We start from the raw sequence: 20,848 nt of genomic DNA, 5'->3' as shown, positions 1-20,848 counted from the left end.
AATGTCCTTGTAGGTCCAGGAGTAATTTGTAATTTGAGATGAATGGAAACTTTGTTTGGTAAACTGACCCTCTATTTTGTGGAATTGTGTGAATGCAGAAGGTGGGATTCACCTTGTGAACTGGCACTTGAGGTGAGGGCTGTGTTAATGTTCTGTATCAACTTCCTGTAACCACTGAGCCTTGAAAGAAGTCCTCCTCACCTTGAGAGAGACACTGGTAAATTACTTTTTCAGAAGCTAATCTATACTATTTTAAATGTTGTTTCTTGATAATGCCACTTAATATGTGTTCTGTTCTCAGTGAAGATTTATTTCTCAATGTGAAACTTTTTCTTAAAGAGGGCCAACATTTCAACACCATTAAAATCTGAATTGATGAATTTCCACATAATTAAAAGGTTCTCTAACACATGACTAATGTGAATGGGCCAACAAAAGCATCTTAAAATTATTGAAGGCTTCTGTGGCATGCTGAAGTAGGTTTGTGTGGCAAATGCAACTGGTACTCTGCTGACTAGCAACCCTTAACTTTTTATGAATATCCACTCTTCAGTCATCTACCCATTGTGTTGGAAAGTACTTTTCTTCTTGGGAATCCTGTCATGTTGTCATTCTGAACTTTAATCTCACTGTTTTCCCTTCTGTCTTTGTACTCAGCCTCTCAAAAAAGTTAAGCAGTGTGTACACTAAGTGCTAAAGGAAGTGACAGCATTGAGAAAAGTCTGCCATTTGAGGTCCAAAAGCTTTACTAGTTGCAGAATGATCAGAATATAACAATTTTGCTTAATGTTTGAAAGCCACTGAATGAGGAAATGACTTGTGAACTATATTATGTAAAAGTCACTGTGATGAACGTGGTATACTTGATTAACTGCATGTGGAGTGTTGCATAGTAGATCAGTATCAAGTATGAAGAGATTTAAGACATCTTTGGGTAAGATTGCACTGCTGAACTTGTTTATTTGAAACAATACATAATGGATTGTGAGAGTATCTCAACTCCAAGGAATGTAGAGCCTAAAAGCTGATTGGTAGCCCCTAAGTTTAGACCTCAAAAGAAATGATGCTGAAAGCAGATTCTAAGACATTTTTTCTAGCTTGCCATCTGTCCTGCTTGCTGGGTCTCCCACTCCCCTTTAGGCTTATGCTTCCTGATTCCAGCAGAATAAGCATACTGCTTCTCTGTACGTCTTTTAATTAGGAAGGGTGCTGATGAATGCCCTAATTTCATCTGCCTGCAGTGAAGAAGTCTATGTATAACCCTGGTCTAACTACAGAGTATGCTTATTTGTGGTACTCACTGTGAGCTGTGGAATACATCTTCCCCATATTTAACCAGCTCCATCAAAAGCTCTTCATGTGAGCGTTACTGAGTCTTGCTTGAGGCATATGTGACAATGCAATACTCTCAGGCTGCTAGATTTTTCCCGAGTCCCCTAACCGTTCTGCCTATATTCTTCATAGAAATGAAGGACCTTGAGGGATGACACTTGCTCGTCTGTGAAAGCTACTTTTCTAAGTAGCTGCTGTGTATTCTGGAATGAAATTTTTTACTGCACTGCTAGCTAACCTTTGAGCTGTCAAGGCTTCAACTGAAGAGATGGGTTGGACGGCAGAGGGCATGCCTTTGCTCCAAAGGAGAGTGAACAGGAGCAGGAAACATATTTTTGCATAAGTGTTCTTACAAATGTAATGGTGTCAACAGCACAGTTGAGAGTACATTTTGCTGCTTTTTAGGATGTTAGAAGCTCCCTTTTGGTATCAAACTGTGGAAGGGCTCTGATGGAAATGCTGTAGAGTGTGTAGAGGTCTTTCAGAGATGTCTAACTGAAGAGAAGCTGCTTAGCTGAACTCTGAGGCCATAAGAACAAGGACACTTGTTTTCCTAAGATACATAAATTACTCTTCTTCTCTGCAGGTGAGTACTAGGTTCCCAATTTGCTTCCAAAATTATTTCAAGAAATATTCTTTAACACGCTATATATGTCCTGAAAGACTAACAACCAAGATAAATCTAAGCGTTGTTTTAAATTTCTTCTTTTACAAAGGGTTGTATTGTTTAAGACTGTAGAGATCATAACTGTGTGTAAAATCTAGAATTCCAATATTTCTGAATTATAAATTTTGTGGAAAAAATACTGTACTGGGAAAGTACATTTTAAGAACTACTCATAGCTTGAATGTATAAATCCAAGTGTTACAATACAGTAAAATATTTCTGAAATTCTGAATGTCACAGTATTGCAAAGTACATTGCATTTTCCATTTTTGTATTTTACTGAGGAGCAATGCCACCACTGAAATGAAGTTTGGTTCATTTTAAAAACTTCATTTAATTACTTTTCTGAAATATTACTCCTTAATAACAAAAACATGCCCCCCAGACTTGTGGAATTTTGTCCTTTGTTTGAAAGAGCTAAGTTCAAAGATTAATGGTTTACAGAAGGTTCCACTTTATACTGTGGTTAAAATTGTGTGGCTTTCTGTAGTGTGCAAAACCAAGTACATCGAAATCTTTGCATGCATGTCTCAACTCGAAAAATTAATAAAATATAGACAATTCTAGACTGATGAGAGAGCCAAGTATTTTTTCTAAAATCTTTGTTTTAGAAGTGTTTCTTTTATTGCTTTATGTACAAAATGTTATGAATTGTTCAATTTAATCTAAAAGGATGAAATTCTGCTTTGAAAGTTGTATAAAAAACTCCTTTTGCTTGAAAATGATTTACCTCAGCATTACAAATTGGAGTATTTTTTGATGATGCTTGCAATGAAATAGTCATAAATTTCATAGGGTATGATGTTGACGCTGATTTCTGAATGGTTTGAAAAATTGATGACTCGTCTACGAGGAGCTGGAGTCATTCTAGGTCGTGTTCCTATGTAGTGGAAGATTCTGATATTTGGAAAGAATAATGTGCTCTCCAGTAAAATTAGAGACTCCTTGGTGCTGCTAGCTGTATGATCAGATAAAAATAGTTAAGCTTATTGTTGATATCCATTGTTTGCTTCTCATCTGCAACTCAAAATTCATTACCTTGGATGTTTGCTTTTCCTTTAAAGTAGGAAGTAGGAACTCTGGTGTGCTCTGAGTATCTAGCGTGTGACTGCTTAAATGGAAAAGTTCAAAACATGATCAACTTTTGTATACAAGTCTGTGTTTGAGTATTAGACATCTGCAAAGCTTTTACTTCAGTGTTATCAACACTGGTTCTTTCTATTCCTTTAATGTGAGCAGGTAAGATTGGCAGTGAAATTGGCTATGATAATTAGTTGATATCTTTTTTTTGTCATCTAGAGGATAGGATGATGGAATATGCAAGTGTAATGTATTACAATATGTGGGTTTTATTCACCAGTGACAATGCTTTCAGGTCTCATGGAAAATTCTGAAGCTACTTAAGACAATTTTTCTAGGAACTTTTGTCAGGAACCTTAACTGTTATAGAACAGAAGCAAAAATATGAGTGTCAAAGATACGCAAGATAACTAAGCACTGAAATTAAATTTGAATATAATGGCCTTTTTTTTTTTCTTTTTTTTTAGTTCTTGTATTGTGCAAGGAGCATTTGTGTCATCTGGAATGCAGTGAATCATCTCTTTTGGAAAAGTAGTTGTGGTCTGCCACTGCTGTGATTAGGAAAAAATAGAAAAGTAGATATCCTTAGGCAGCTGTCCACTTAGATTACCTATTACATTTTGGTTACTTTATCATAAGTGACTTTGAAGACAAAAGACCAACTGATTTTCTTCAAAGCTTCTATTTATGTGACCCCCCCGTACTGTTGGTTTATTAATTATAATCTAACAAATTCTATGTAAGCCCATATTCCTGCGCTATAGTGGTCTGTTGTCTTAGATCACATCTTGTCTGTGCTGTACCCTTCCATCAGGTGCTATTCCTTTATGCCCTGAAATATTAGAAGTTTTAGAGATTTGATTGTTTACTTTTGGACTACAGAGTGCTGGAGGTCCATTAAAACCTTACAGGTGAAGTTGTTCTGTGATCATTTTACCTTCAATGAAATATTAGTCTGTTTAAATCTTGAGTTCTTATTTCTGTTGAATTAGGTAGCAGGTGCCCCAGATCTTTCCTCTACTTGCCAATGTCAGTCCTGCTTTTTTGTTCACTAGGTAAATTATAGAGAATTGTTGCTAAACAACTAATTCTTAAATTCTTGCTCATCAGTGACTTGAACTTTTCTATTCCCATTCTCTTTTTTCCTAAATAATCTTTCAAGCAATTCATACTACATATTGGCCTACAGCTTGATACATCCTCACTAGATAAAGAGAAGGGGAAGGGGATGGGGGGGGGGGGGGGGGGGGGTCAGCAGCTGCTCCCGACTCCTCACATACAAACAAAATCTACAGTAAAAATTGCATTAATTCTGGATAACTGTATGCTGTTCATTTATTATTTTCAATAGATAAATTTGGGCCATAGTATATAATTCATTCCAAATTGCTTAATTGTTTCCTTCATTTAGTTATTTATGGAGAAGTACGTATTTAAATAAATGGAGATTCACATTTACATATGTTGTAAAGCCAATTTGTATGTAGAAGTGCTACTTTACCTTGCAGCTTTGGGGATACTGTCTACCTTGTGTCGGAATATTTTTGAAGTTAATTGCACCTGGCTAATATTCTGGAAATTCTTGCTTTTCTGGAAATAATTTAATGTTTAAAATAAATGTGCAAAATCTTTGAATATCAACTGTATTTGGGGTGTGTTGCATTTTCACTGATTGTGTCTCTATTAATATTAGTCATATGCTTCAACGCAGGAAAGTTAGTCATTGCAGTCAAATTTCAGAAGGAGGGAATTCTCCTGGGTGATATTTTCTCATCTAACTGTGGCAAGAATTAAACATCTCTGTAGTATGATTCATTTTGCTTGTATTAGCTTCTTAGGAATCTCTTGAGGAGCCTAATTTAACTCTATTGATGAAACTTAACTAAAAAAATACCTAACATATGTGCAGTTGAACTTGCTGCTTTTCTCCCTTTCAAATTAAATTTCCAGGGGCTGATCTATGCATAAAATGGTAGATGAAATGTTATAGACTGTGTCCAATTATATCTCTGTCCGTCTGAAGACAGGATAGTTTAATTAGGTTTACTTTGTAATAGTTATCATTTGAAAAATAGATATTCATCTGTGGTTATCTTGATTTAAGAAATATAACAAATATTTTTGTATTTTGCTTTTTGAATACTTAGGTGAATCATGTATTGTATCTTCTGTTCTTGTGTGTTGGACAACTTCTACAGCTTGCACATGCTTCTGTGGGTTGTGCAGAATTGTTATAACTGATAAGTAGCATTCAGGGCTACTGGAATATTGAAGCAGTTGTTAGATAAAATGTTTCTGTGGTTCTGAGAAGAATCTTCTGCACATAGTACTTTCAATGATAAATTAAAACATTTGTAGCAGGCTACCAATGGCAAGTGAGTGTGCTCAAGAACTTAATGAAACTCAAGACACTTCTCGAGTGTTTTGTATGTTCTAAATTCACTTTACTGCCTATCAGTTGCAGTCAGCATTTAGAGGAAAAACTTTGCTGTAGCTTCCCTACAGATCCAGAAATCGTGCAGCTGTAGAAATGGTAATTCTGGTAGGAAGTGATTTCCTGATTAAGGTTTTATATTCCACCTAAGTTTGTACAGGTTATTAAAAGTAATAATAAAAATACTGCAGATTTCAGTTTACCCGATTCTAACAGTGAAGGACACAAAGCTGATTTCAATTTAGAGTACTGTATTACAGTGTTATTCAGCAATGTCTGCTGGCTTACAGTTGTTTAGGGTTATTACAGATTTCTCAGTTGTGAACAGGATAACAACAACAGTAAATAAGATTTAAACTGGCTACTGAAGAGACTTGTCTTAAAGATTTATGTTGTTTTATATCTGAGTAAGTTTTAATGTTAAACTAGGAACAGCATACACCAATAGACTAAGCTATCTTGGTAAACATACAATCTTTATACATATACCAAAATATGTAGAAATCTTGTAGCCTGTATTGCAAAATCATTAAGTTGGGAAAGACCTTTAAGAGCATCAAATCCAGCTGTCAACCCATCACCACTGTGACCACTAAACCATTTCCCTAAGTGCTACATTTACACATTTCTTTACATCTACATATTACACGGAGGTGAGGAAAAAAGCAGAATTCACCAAGGCCAACAAACAGGATTATCTTTTCGTCCCTTAAGTTCTCAGACCAGTTAAAAAGAGAGGGTATTGCTTTGTGTAATGCACTGTACTGTTTGTATGCCTCAAAATTGTAAGGATTGTTTTCAGTCAGGTCGTATCTGTGTCAGAGTTGCTCTGCGGTGGAATTCAGTGATTTGCTTGGAAATTAGGGATCATACCTACTACTTCTATCTGAAATATGAGTGTTATTGCTAGAACATTACAAACTAAATCAAAACTTTTGTGGTTCTACAGTAAGTATTTTTTGTGTGTTTGCTGGAAACGAAGAATACTGTTAAGAGCTTGTTATCCTGCTTTTTGTAAAAAATACACAAAGAGAAAACTTTGGAGAAAACCTCCAAAGACCCTTCTCATACTGTGTTTTATTGGAGAAGCTAACAGTTATGTTTTTTTTCTTACACTTTATGAATATGTCTCATGACCCAAGATAATGGTACCACATTTTCTTTTTTCATAAACTTTGGGAGGAAGATACTATTTTGTAGTTGTATAGGCTCAGAAGTGCTTAATGAGTTCCCTGTGAAACCACATCTGTTCTTGCTTACTTTTTGTTCTTGAATAGCTATTGTTCTATCCCTTAATAGTTCTTTTACTAGCTGAGTCTACAATCCTAATACGTTTAAAAAAAAAAAAAAAAACAAAAAAAACTCTTCCTTAAGAATAGCATTAGCTAACTACATTCATCATTTCACTCACAAGTGAATTGCTAAATCTGTTACTTATTTAAAGGTCCTTGCCCTTACCAATTGCCAGAGGGAATGTCTGAAAGGAATATTTTTATTTCAGTTGCCTTCCATTCCCACACCTTGTTGCATCTCTCTAAAGTAATTATACATTTTTTGCTTCCATGACTTAAATAGCATTCATATGATTAGTCTTTATCTGGTAAATATGGTACACGTGAAATATGTAAATAAGGAAAATTTCTCTTGTGCTGTGGTCAGTTCACCATTCAGTACTGAGTTTTACCAATTTCAAGCAAGGAAGAAATCTCACTAGGAACCGGAATAATGTTCTCCAGCATTAAGAGCTGTGCTGTTATCTGAATTCCTATTTATGTGGTTGAATATTTTCAATATTACCAAATAGCCAACGTAATAAAATAGGGAGCAGTGCTTTCAGAGTAGTCCTTGTATATTAAATGTGTCTTAGTTTCTCTGTCTTAGTAAATAGTTTTACCTCAACTTGTGAGTTCTACTTTGTTGTGCTTTTTTTTTTTTTTTTATTCTTTCTCTATCCCACTGGAAAAAGATGGAGTGAATGACTGTGTGGTGCTGAGCCACATGCTGAGTTAGACCACAGCGCAGTTATCTTGTTCAGTAATATTTTCTTGCTATTTTTGATGGACTGGGAATATTTCTCAGTTACTGTGTAATATGGATAAATGACTTTGTTAGCAATAGGAATGTGTTACTCTAAAATCAGAATGAAATAAGTGGAGTATTTTGTGCTGGGTTTGAATCTATTGTCTTTGCCAGGTATGTTATTCTGTGTTATTAGTAACAAACAAATCAAACAATTATGGGATTGTTATTCATGCCAAACTTTGCATAATTTGATGCCTTTCATACTCAGTTTATTTCTAACTACATATTGATTTACAGTTTAGGTTAATGTGTATGCGTAAAGTTATTTTGAAGTTCAAAGTGATTCTTTTTATATCATATCTTTGTTTTTCCTTTTTTTTTTTTTTTTTTTTTTTTAATGCACTACTTTAGTAAGGGCTTTCCCTGGCTGTTACAATTGCTGTCATCTCTATATTGTCCATTCTTGGACCAATAAAATAGACTCTTCAGATTCACTATGTAATATTTGCACTCAAAGTAACAATGAAAACACACAAATCATTAATAATAATAAAAAAATGTATATTCTTAAATCAGACAGTGGTTTGAAAATGATTGCAGTCTTGAACCTGTATGCTTTGCACTAGCCAAACTACAGTAGGATTTCTCATTAATGAGGAGATAGTGATTTGATCAGTGTTACAGGAATATGACGGATTTTTTTTATGGTTGATTTTAGGAAAATATAGCACAGAATAGAAAAGTTACAGTTGTTTTCATCATTACGGTGTTCACTGTGAGTATGCATTATCAGAACAAAACGGTGTTAGTATAGTTGCTCTTGTAATACAAAGCCAGAACAATACTCACTGTAGCCTTAACGAACACCTACAAGGGAACTTGCTTGCTCCATCAAATGACTGAGATTTTATTAAATATTTTGCAGGCTGAATAATAAGTTAGGGAGGTTGAAAAATTGTCATGTCAGACTACTTTTATTCATTTTTGTGTCTACTTCCGAGACAATGAAATGAACTGAATAGGGACACTTACCATGGTACATACCAGATTTGGCAGTTACGTCACCAGTATGTCCCGCTTTTCTGCCAAATGCCACTCTTAACTGAAGTGGTATTAGCTATTTGCATTTGACTTTCTTAGGTGGGAATTATGCAAAGCCTGTGACAAGGAGAAAGGTATCTTGGAGTTTTCTAATGATATTTTCTGGTTGTTTGTTCTGCTGCTCTGGATCTTGTTTCTTGATATATAGGCACTAAAGCTAACTTTTGGTGCTTTGATTGGTATCCTGACAAGATACATTCTGAAACCAAATATAGTTTTGTAGCTTTCAGTCATATTTGAGTTAAATCTAACACAATTTCTGTCTCAGTTCCTGATTTGACAGTTTGGGTAAATAGGAACATTGAAAGGAATCTGGGAGGACAATCAGGTATTACATAATAAAATCAAAGTCATGTATCTGTTTCAGTAGTGTGTTCATGTTCCTGGTGCAAATGTATGTCTGTATATACAACCATTTGAATTCTGCAATTAAAGTGACTTAGACAAAGCATTTATACATATTGAGGTAGCTAGTCACAGAAATAATTATTTCACTATCATGAAAGTGATGTTTAAGAATGAACGCTGTGTTCTTTAAGTTCTTAGTGGATTTAGGTTAGAATGTAGAACTAAGATTATGGTACACATTATAGCTATTCAATGATGCTGAATAACTTTGGAGTCAGTATTTTGCTTCTGGTATGTGGTGTATGGAGTCACTAAATTCATTTGATTGCTGTAAATAGCTGATCTTTTCATGTAAAGTATAAATTCTATCAAAGCATATTATGGAACTGCATATGTAGGTTTAAATAGTCTCTTCTTTGACCCCTTAGCAAAGAATCATTGTGTCCTTGATACTTACACAAAAGTGGTCCGAAAAATAGCTGAACTACGCAAGACACTGTTGGTTTGTTTGTCTTCATTTAGCACAGCTTTTACTGGATTTTTCTAGCTAAGCGTCTATTGAATATGAACTGTTGAAGTAGAAATTTCTGGCAAAGGGCACTCAAGTGAATTATGTAATATTCACTACACCCATTTGTGGATCTCAAAATCCTTTTGCAAAAGGACTTGAAATCAATATAATCTTTCCCACTGATAATGCTGGGATTACAGAGGGTTTCTTATGCTTAAAGAGGAAATGAAAAAATTTGACAGATTTAAATCATTAGATTTAAAAGAATACATCATAAGAGATAAATTTGAAAGTTCTACCCTTGTTTATTTGTGTTTTTATTCTCTTAACCAGACATGTTTTTGACCTGCCTGTATCTTTTTATAGTCTGTTTGTTAAAAGTGCTGAGACACCTTTAGGTATTGCCAAGCAGTAAAACAAACAACAAAAGACAAAACCAAACAACAAAAACAACAGAAATACATAGGTAGATATATATTTTGAGTTTTTTGACCACTTGCAGACTTTCTTTTCTTTGAACTTCATTTCCATATTACTTGTAGGGCAGAGATCTCCGTTTTACAGATGTGGAAAGAGACCTAATGTGAGGTCTTGAAATAGACCAATGATGGATTTGGAAGCAGAACTTTGCTATCTTGACTTTCAGACATTAATGTGATTGATTCATCTGTGTATAGTTTGTGGCAGAGAACTTTTTTAAAAGCTATTTCCATTTATTTTAACTAACACTTCACAAAAAAAAGTCAGAAAAGGAAGGAGGAAAAATCCATTCATCATGGGATGCCACATGAAAGAAATCTGTGCAGTTTTTAGTTATTATTTATAGGGAAGGCATTCTAATTGAAAAAACTCATGCTCTTAGAAGTAGAAATACAATACTGCTTGTTCTTTTTATTTTGAAGTAAAATGGAAATTGTGTAAGAAATAAATATATGAAGTTCATCCATTTGTTTCCAAAGGAAAAGTACCTTTTGTTATCTACATAATGGAAATGTGAGTTCCTCAAAACAATAGCACATTTAACTTAAATGGAAAAACCCTCAAATGCTCATACTCTGCTAAAATGTTTTTTTCCCTTAAAGTACAGGCAGTTTTGTGAGAAAAATCTCACTTTATATTTCTTTACATCTCTTTATATCTCCCCTACTTTCATAAGATGTTCCTCTTTGTGAATATCCTCTTTTTCTATAAATTAAAGTATTCCTTTTATGTGCCAAAGAAATACTTTACATGGTATGACTCTAGGGGTGTGTGTGTGTGTGTGTGTGTGTGTGTGTGTGTGTATATACACTATAAAGTGTGTATATACACTATATATACACTATAAAGTGTGTATATATATATACAATATATATGTGTATATATATGTGTGTATATATATATATATATATACACTTTATAGCCATCTTCTAATAGATTCTCTGCCTAATAAAAACTCTGGAGATGTTTAGTTGTAGGTTAATTATGTACTTATATATACTTCTATATTTATTCCAGATTAATTATATATATATTTAAATACTTCTATATTTATTCCTTCTATTCTCTAAATGAATATTTTGTTTTACAGTTATTCCTGAACTCTTTCAGTGCTTCCTTTGTGGGATGGCCTTATGATCATGGGGATGTTTCAATTTTTAGAAGCAAGATGACTGAGTAGGTAGTAGTGTAAATTGAGACTGAATGAAAATATTGAGAAGAATTTCCATGGTGGCATATACTCTCCTATGAACTGAACAAAAAGTTACAGAAATGGTTCTCAAGACATAGATGACAGAGGAAATAGTTCTTCAAAAATCCTGTTCTATATTTAAACTCCATTATATTAGAGCGTGTCTATCGCTACAAGCTGTACTGTGTGTAGGAACTCAGGAGGTATGGCCAGAACCTGTGTTCTGAAACTGATGGAATAGGATGTCACAGACAGCTACAGATAAGGGACAGCAGTAAGACTTTTAAAAACATTTCGTAAAGATCTTGTGTAGTTGATGACTTCTTCAGTAACACCATTTTAGACGTTGCTGTGTTCATAGCTTTGTCAATTTAAGTTATCAAACATCAGAACTTTCAAGATAGATTATAAAAACATGAGATATGCTGTAAATACCACATATGAAGGGCAACAAAGCTAGTGAAGGGTCTGGAGCCTTCTTATGATGAGTGACTTGAAGGAACTGGGGTTGTTTAGTCTGGAGAAAAGATGAGTTGGGAAACATTATCACTGTCTCCAACTACCTGAAAGGAGGTTGTGTTAAGGTGGGGATTTGCCTTTACCAGGTAGCTAGTCACAGGGCAAGAGGTAATGGCCTTAAGTTGCACTACAGGAGGTTCAGTTTGGATAATAAGAAAAATTTCTTCTTGGGTGCCGTGGTGATGCATGGAAGCAGGCTGCCAGGGAGAAGGTGGAGTCACTATCGCTGGAGGTTTTTGAGAAATGTGTAGATGGGGCACTGATGGGCATAGTGCATTCAGTGTGCATGGTAGTGGACTAGATGATCTTAGGAGTCTTTTCCAACCTTAGTGATTCTGTGATTCTCTGTACCTTTTAGTTGTCTTTGTTTGCAGAATTGTCACATGGGGGTGACTACACATTTGACTCAGCTGTAGTGAACCTAAGAGACTGGGAGATAGCTACATCTGAGACACAACCAGAATATACCTATAGCCTTCATGATAGCTAATTCAAACTTTGCTTGGAACGGTCTGTCTTGAGAATACCTGTTGCCTGAAGTATCCAGATCTCTGTAAAGCTGATGATGCCTGTGACAAAATAATACTGTCTCAATTCATTAAGACGTGCATCCAGTGTGAGCATTTCTCTTCAGTCCAACCTTGTTAGACAAAGATGGAAGCATTTACAACATAACTGACCAGATTCTGTGGTGCTACAGAGTACAATCAAGGAAAGGGCAGTATGGAAACACAGTCTTTGCAGAATGAGGACAAATTTTTGTGTTTAACAGAATAGTTATAGTATGTTGCTACTTTTGTTATTAAAGCAAAAGTTTTAATAAATATTAATTACTCCCTGCCTTTCTCCCCTCTAAAAAAGCAGACCATACAGTGGCTTTACTATATCATGTAATGGTGGACTGATGACTGAATGTAAAACCAACTAGAGGAACAGGAGTGGAATCAGAAAAAGATTAATGTTAAACCTTTAAGTGTTCTAAGCAGAAGTTTGTAAGAGTGCCTGAGGACGTGAAGCCACATTTTCAGCTTTGAGTTTTTAATTTCAAGTATGCTTGAAATGAAAGGTTCAGTTCTTATATGATTATCTTGGGAGTTCTGTCTCTCTGAGGAAGCTGCAGGAGAAATGTCCTGCAGATTACTCTTCTCTGTTTGTTTCAAGTAAGACCATAAGTACTCAAGTCTAGCCTGTATGTAGAGATTGTAATCCTTCGTGGCACAGCGAAAGATTTTGTTCCTTCTCCCCCACTTGCTTGAGATCAACTGAATAGTATAAAGCCAGTAGAATTTAATTAAAATAGAAGTGCTGAAACACAGGCTGAAAGAATAAAGTTGGAAAAAAACCTAAACACCAAAAACCCACAAACCACCACCACTGCCAAACAACATCAAACCAATAAAAGCAAAATCAAACAAGCCTCTGAAATATTAATGTTCACCCCACAAAAATCAGTGGGAAAACAATTCTGCTATTTGACAGCAAGGGTACTTTTCTTTGATCTCAACTGTATTGACTGTATAATTGAGGCATTACTTAAAGCCTGTAAATATCACTTTACATGGAGAAAATACAATTATGGAAAACCTGTCTACCAACATATGTGCACTATGTTACTAAAATATTTGAATATCCAGATGAGCAGAAATCTGTGAGGAATAATTTGTGAATAGTTCTATGGGAGTTAAGTGGTTGTCAGAAGATTACCTCAGAGGTTGTTTCAGAATATGAAGTATTAATTGAAATCATAGAATCACGAGATAGGAGATGACCTATAAGATCATCTAGTCCAACCGTCTCCTCATCACCATTGCCACCACTAAATCATATTAAGCAGCATGTCATCCAGACACCTCTTGAACACTGCCAGGGATGGCGACTCCACCACCTCTCTGGGCAGCCATTCCAGTGCCTGACCACTCTCTGAGAGAAAAAGTTCTTCCTTAAGTCTAATCTAAACCTCCTTTGATACAACTTGTGGCCATTACACTGTGTCCAGCTTGTTGCCTGGAAATATGTATATCTGCTATCTTTCCAATAAGTGGATGACTACAACTTTCTATGAATTTAATAATTGTCTGGCATTTTAGCTTTAATTTTTTTTAACAACTGGATAGGCAGTGCTGTAAATAGGGGGGCGCTTTCAAGCAGAGATATAAAATTTATGAGGTAGAAAAAATGATGCTGCTCCTTACTATAGTGCAGTATCCCCATAATTAGTTCGGGTGCACCAATAACTACCAAAGATCTATAGTAAGTTTCAACAGTCTTTGCCTTAGATTTAGTGTAGTAACAACTGAATGCACTGACTGGAATTGTGTACAATCCTGAAGCAATCAGTGCTTTGGTTGTATGAAAAAGTGACTACGTAGGTATAAGGATCAGTGTTTCAAGTTTACAAACAAAAAATTCAGACATAAACCATATTTAGATGGCTACTTTGTGCTCAACTTTTACTCAGATTAACTACCTAACACAAATACTGGAAATTCATATTTAATTGTAGATTAAGTATATATTTATAGTATCCCACTCTTTAACAACACTTTCTAGTAGTCATAGCACTGTGGAAAATGTCCAATCTTTTAGAGGGTTTTGATGTGTATATATTCTGCAGAATTATTTTTCAACTCCTTTGTGTAACACTTTGAAGTAAGTAAAGACTAACAAGCAATTGTTTACTATTATACTGCTTAGTTCAAATGTAGTTTTTGTAAGGACTTGAAATTTTAAATATATAGCGTTAGGAAATTCTACAAGAAAGAAGAGACTTGGCATTTATTGCTAGCATCTTAGAAATTTTAGTTTGGGATTTTATAATAGCGTTGTTAGAACAGTTCTCTTAGAATTGAACTCTACAATTTAACAAGAGGATAGATTACATTTGTGTGTGATAAGAACTGAGAGGTTTGCAAATGCAACTCCACACCTTACTTTCAAAGGAACTGATTCCACAGTGTCCATAGCTCACCTGGAAACCTTTTCTGCAGAAAATTATGATGAAGAAAACCCACTGTCTATGACACTATAGGAATCATTCAACCTTGCAATTTTATTTTTTATTTTGAAGTAATGGCTTTTGTCATAGCAGATATTTTCTGTAGTAAATTGTCTGGAGTAAATTGTCTTCATTGGTCTTTCATCTGCATTTAAGATACACCAAATGTCTAAACGTGGTAGATTTCCTGAATGTTATTTTATCCTTTTCCATTATAATACAGTTTCTCTCATCTTACCCATAGGGATTTTGAAGTTTTATCTGTTCTTTTGAAAAAGGTTGCATGTATTTCCTTATTCTCTCTATCCTTAAGATTCTTGGCCACATTACCATACGTGTTTCATGTATCAAAATCTTACAAATTACAGGTAAGTTGAGAGCTACATTTCATTGCTACTTATCTTTGGGGTCAAGGTCTTTTCTGTGGTATTCAGCAACAGGACAAGAGGCAACGGGTGAAAACTAGAACAAGGGAAGTTCAATATAAACATGTGAGAGAACTTCCTTACTTTGCAGGTAATAGCACTGAAATGAACTTCCCAGAGGGGTTGTAGAGTCTCCTTCTCTGGAGATACTGAAGACTCACCTGGATACTTGCCTGCCTACTGTAAGAAACTACTGTAAGAAACTTGCTTTTTGCAGAGGGTTTGGATTTGGAGCATTATGGCTTTTAAATATGATTTCAATATTTACAAAAACATACTGAAATAATGAAATCATTTTAGAAAGTTTAACGCCACTATGATTACATGCGAATACAAGCATATGAGGCAGTATATAATCTATATTTTATAGAAATTGTAATTATGTAAATATGCCATTCCAATATCTTGTAGCCTGCTTGTCCCAAGGTGTCCTAATCTTTTTTTACTCACCTTGTTAGTGGGAGGGAGCTAGGCAAACTAATCATCTTCACTTATATTTTTCCTGTTCTGTTTATCATAATAGTTTTCTTTGACAGCTGTAGGAAAAAATTAATTATAAAACTAAGAGATGATTGATATATCTTCCACAATATAATAACATGGGCATAAGCCAATAACAGTTTTTTCACACCCTTTCCAGTATCTTTTGTTTTGCTATTAAGATCAGAGAAGTCATTAGAGGTTTTTTGAACTGTAGAAATGCAAGATAATATGGCTATGTAATCGATGATCCTTCTTCAGGTGCCTCTGTGAGGCTACCTTTCTTATCAAGCTTCTTTAGCTTGGAGTGTTATTTTATTCTGTTTCTTATGTTGAAGTTGAATACGTGATAGGATGTGTGTAATGTTACACAGTATGATGAGAGAAAATCACCTGAAGGTGAAAGCAAAGCATCTCTACCACTAAACATCTACATTTCTACTTCCTTTTGAAGAAAAAAAGAAAAAAACTACACAAAAACAAGTATGACTACATAATAATATTGTAATGTGTAATATCTTAAGGCAACAGACAAACAGAAATAAGTGGCGACTAAAGTAGTTTTTTTATTTTGTTTTCTTCTGGACAAACGGGCTTAGTGTCATGTTTTCTTCACTCTGTGAGTTTTGTTGTGTCTGTGAAGCTATTTCTTCTATTTGGACTTATTTTCCAATTGTATAAAACTCTCTTCATCTGCACTGTGGATAGAGTGCCTTAATTTATTCCTTGCAGTGCACTGCTGGAAACTATTCTTTATTGCAACATCTTGTTTTGTCCCAGTTTCTTCTCCCCACTGTGTTCCCATACACTATCATAGCTTGTGGTGCAGCAGACAAGTATCTCTTTTTCCAGTGACACATCCTTAGATCATCAGAAATTGACATATTCTCTTTTGTCTTCTTAGTACATGTTCTGTGGCAAAGAGCTCTGCTTTATTGCATGAACATTTCAAAGTATAGACTAGGAAGATTGGCTGGAAAGTTAGACGTATTTAGGTAGGCTGTTTTATTTGCTTCTTTGAAGAGAATAGGAGTATTTTGAGAAGACTGAAGGAAATACAAGGTGCTAAATATTGGTCTGTTTAGAAAAGAGGAGTATGCATGTCTCAAAGGAGCTTTCTTTGAAGATGGAAAAACACTTTCTCAGTTCTGATGTTTTAATAAGACAAAGAAATCTCAAAGCTGCTAAGCCTAAGTTTGACTTCTCTCTTGGAAGTGTGCTTAAAATACTACATAAAAAAAATGAGTTTTTTAAATTGTCATTTTCCTAGTGTGCAAGGACTGCTTTAATTTACATGAATTTTTCTCTCAGAAAAATGCATTGCTGATCTGATTGTGTAAAAATAATCTGGGTACTGATTAATAAGTGTAGGATGTCATGTTGAGATTTACCTTTCTCCATGGGTTTTGTGTAAGGAAGTAAGAAACAAACTGCTGAATAGTAGAAAGACTAGTACAAAGTAATTATTTCATTTACATCCCAATATTTCTCCTTTGTTGTAGCTGTTCCTTGACACACTTTAAAAGTAGATTGCCCCAGTGAACATCCCCACTTGATAATGAACCAGTAATCACCATTCAGCAGCTGAAGTTATAGTTAGTGTCCATGATCTCCTCGCTCCTTATGTCCTCTCTCAGCATGGGAAACCTGCTAGAACTTGCAGTGTGCTCTGAAGGTCAATCAAATAGGGCTGTTTGGGAGGTGAGTGAGAATGAGATATAAAGCCTGAAGTTATTAGATTCTAAAAATGTCTTGTACCTGCTACTTGTGTATCACATGCTTCTGCTGATCCAAGCATCCACTATTTTTTTTTTTTTTCTCTTTAAAGTAGATGTTCAGGTCTATTTTGATCCAGAAATCATTAAATAAAACTGGCATTGTAGCTAACACTAAGGTAACAAACTCTATTTAAATGTTTAAGACTGGCAATGCAAACTCATGTTCATCAGAGTTTGTAGGTAAAAATGACCTATTTATTCCTCCTTATTTACTGCTGTTCAATTTAACAATTTTTTAAGCGTTTCTTTTGACACTGTATGCTATGCTTACCATCGGTAGTTTTGTAAGAACTGAAGTTTCATTTTGTATGTAGACTTCAACTGCCCTTGTTCGATATACCATTTTAAGAACTTGATTAGTTTTTGTGGTGCTTTCCTTCCACAGATAATTGTCTGTCAACACTAGAAAAACTAGCCAACAGGCTTCTATGTGTAATAACTCCATGGCGTATGTTGCATGCTTATAGATCTATGTCAAAAGCAGAAAGATGGTCATACCTATCTATTCACAACCAGATGTTGAACCCAAGTTGTTCAAGCCTAATTACTGTCTATTTACATGCCAGCCTTTTCCACCTCTTTTCTCCTTTCAATTTCTAGGATTGGGGAATTTTTTTTAAGGCAGAAAGAAATGTTGTGGTGGTGTTTTGTTTTGTTTTGTTTTTTTTAATTAACATAAAGGAGGGAAAAGATTGATACAGCTAGCAGTTAAAAGGATTAGAATTTACCTGCCTGCACTTGATCTGCACAAAATAGGGAATGTCTTTCTGATTCAGAGGTGTTTTACCCAGTCTTTATGCTGGAGCAAGTATTTACTGAAGATATTGGCAATGAAGAAGGAAATTCTGTCTAACTGTAGTAGATCAGGATTTGGAAGTATTTCACAGCTGGCTGCCTATAGAATTCAAGATGAGTTTGATAATTAAATAAAATTTTAAAAGAACAATTGAGAAAATGCATAAAATCTGTATACTTTTGAAGTATTTGTATTGCATCATTAGTCTTATAAAAAAAAAAAAAAGGAAAAACTCTCAAAATGAAGTGAGGTGTTCTGAACTTTCCTGTCTACTTCTTGGTGGCTATGGTTGAATAGACAGTATATATTAGCATCATAAGCATTCTTATTTTTGGTTCAAATTCATAGAGCCTAATTTAAGAATTAAGGGCAACAAATGTTTTAATCTTCTGTATTTCTGGAGTTTCGTGCCTGTTTTGTTGAAGCATTATTAATTGATAGAATGCAATATGAAAAACATTGTTTTCTCAGTTCCATCAAGTTTACAGATCAAGTATACTTTAAAAACAAAGCCTTATTTTGGCCTATGTAAAGCATTATGTTCCAGAACTAGTATAGAGCTTAACTTCATTTTTCAGGCTGATGGGCAGAGCTTTTGCTTTATTAACCGCTACATGCTACATTCCTATAAAAATCTAAGAAAACCTGCAAACTGGCACAGAGAAAAAAATGATATGGGAATAAACTGTATGCTTCGTATACCCCTTCCCTAATAGGCAGAGTAGAATTTCTATTCTCCCTGTTCTGGTTTTGATTGTGCCCCAGGTAGGTTAATGTCATCAATGACTTCAATCTGAGCTTTGTTGTAAAGGAGGTCTCTTTCCTGCACTGGATAGGTCACAGGATAACTAAGCTGGTTAATAAAGCAGATCTCAGTTTTCTCTCTAAAGGATCCATAAATAACAATAAACATTGTGAGTGACATTCACTGGAAATAGCCAGCTCTCTATAATTTACAATTCAGGAAACAATGTGGCAGAGGAGAGCTCCTTTTAGGTAAACGTCCATTTTACAACAGTAAAAAATTACATAAATGTTGTCTGAGACTTGGTGTTTAAAAATGGCACCACATGGTAGGAAATACTAATTTAAAGGAAAGAAAATATGAATTCCACTTCCCATTCAAGGTAAAATGAATTGCCTTGCATCCCAAAAGGTCAACCTGATGCAGAAAATTATTTCCCTTCAGTTCCTTCAAGAAAAGCTCTAGGCCCAAATATAAGTACTGTTTTTTTCATCTTTATAACAGAAACTATTTAAAAAGAAGTTCAAATTGGCAGTTGACAACTGTGAATTTAAACTTGTTAAAATTAATCATCAGTATAGAGCCTGAGTGCTGGCTGTGGTGTTGGAGCACTTTGAACATCTCTTGGTCTCTCCCTGCCAGATTCATTCCTGTGAGGAATTCCTGCCGGGAGTGGAATGTGACACACATGACACAGTCTCTTCAGTGAAGCATTGAATGCTGGTTTAGGTGCCTGTGTGTATATTGACTATGCACAAAGCTGTGTGGCCTGTGTTGCACTGCACTTTAAAGATGTTGCCTGCAAGTCTATTTTTGTTCTAAATGAGCTTCTTAAGTACGCTACCTTTATCTATGCCTCTTACATTAAAATTGTAGTAAAATTTAGAACATGTACATGATTTGTGTATAGGCATACTATGTGTATATTTTTATAGCTCTGTGAATAATGGAGGCTTTTTGCTTGTTCTTTTTCAGCTATTCCATTGTTTGTTTGTTTGTTTTTTTTAAAGAATTTTCTTGCTGTCACATGTTGCAATTTGCTTCACGTAGTATCACTGGGTTCTTTTTAGCAGGATCCTAAATAAACTACTCAACTCCAAACCAAATGCCAGACTGTGTTAAAAAAACTAAGTGATCACTCGCTTTCAGGCTATTAGCTTTATGCAGTCTAAAAGAGAATAATGAGGCTGTAAGTCAACACAGGAGGATTCACAGCTATTAATTCATCTACTCTCCTTATGCTTACACTGTTTTTCCATGTATCCCTGTTGCAGAAGGCAGCAAATATCACTGATTGCATTGAATAAAGATGCAAGAGCAAATGTATAAATTTTTGAATGTGGTGAAATTGGGCTGGAATCTGTACAAAATCAATAGAATTTAAACTATTGATTGACTGAACAGACTGCACAGGTTAGTAACTAATTGGTTGCTTTGAACAAGCAGTAGCTTTAATATGGTTTTAAAGTGAGTTGTGAGTCACTAACTCACAATGTCAGAGGACAGCTGTGCCATGACCATCCAAGCTTGGTAATTAAATGGCATCCAGGTTAATTGCAGACTGGAGACTGCAGTTAAAGTATTGGAAGGAGTTTGCTGAATAGTGCTCTTTATCTGTGAATGAGAAAAAAGTCATTATAAAGAGAGCTTTATCAGTGTATAGTAATTGCAAATTCAGTTTTTATTAAAGCCTTGTTTTAAGGTTATAATAATGCAGTAAGTTTATAAATTGAAAGTATTTTGTAAGACCAATGTAAACTGTCACTAAATACACCTGAAGTTTATCCCGGTTTGTGCCTCAGAATTTTTTTGTTGCTTTGGTTAAACATCCAGCTATGGCGAGTTATGCTTTTCAGGATGCAAAACTGATTAATTTCATGTGAAAGGTTAATGTATACATTCAACCCATCGTGTCAGTCTGTCTTCATGAATCAATTTTATCA

At 34.9% G+C, this 20,848-nt stretch overlaps 1 protein-coding gene across 1 annotated transcript in view; it reads left to right on the top strand.

The window, feature by feature from the left end:
* The window catches only part of LAMA2 (laminin subunit alpha 2), a gene marked incomplete at both ends in the record, with an annotated part of 330,653 nt that overhangs the window by 44,576 nt on the left and 265,229 nt on the right, over positions 1-20,848 (top strand). The gene's annotated exons all lie outside the window — the stretch shown is intronic.

The sequence above is a fragment of the Tetrao urogallus genome (genome assembly GCF_951394365.1).
Source record: "Tetrao urogallus genome assembly, chromosome: 2".
In the NCBI taxonomy this organism is placed as follows: domain Eukaryota; kingdom Metazoa; phylum Chordata; class Aves; order Galliformes; family Phasianidae; genus Tetrao; species Tetrao urogallus.
This window is presented reverse-complemented; position numbering and strand designations above follow the sequence as displayed.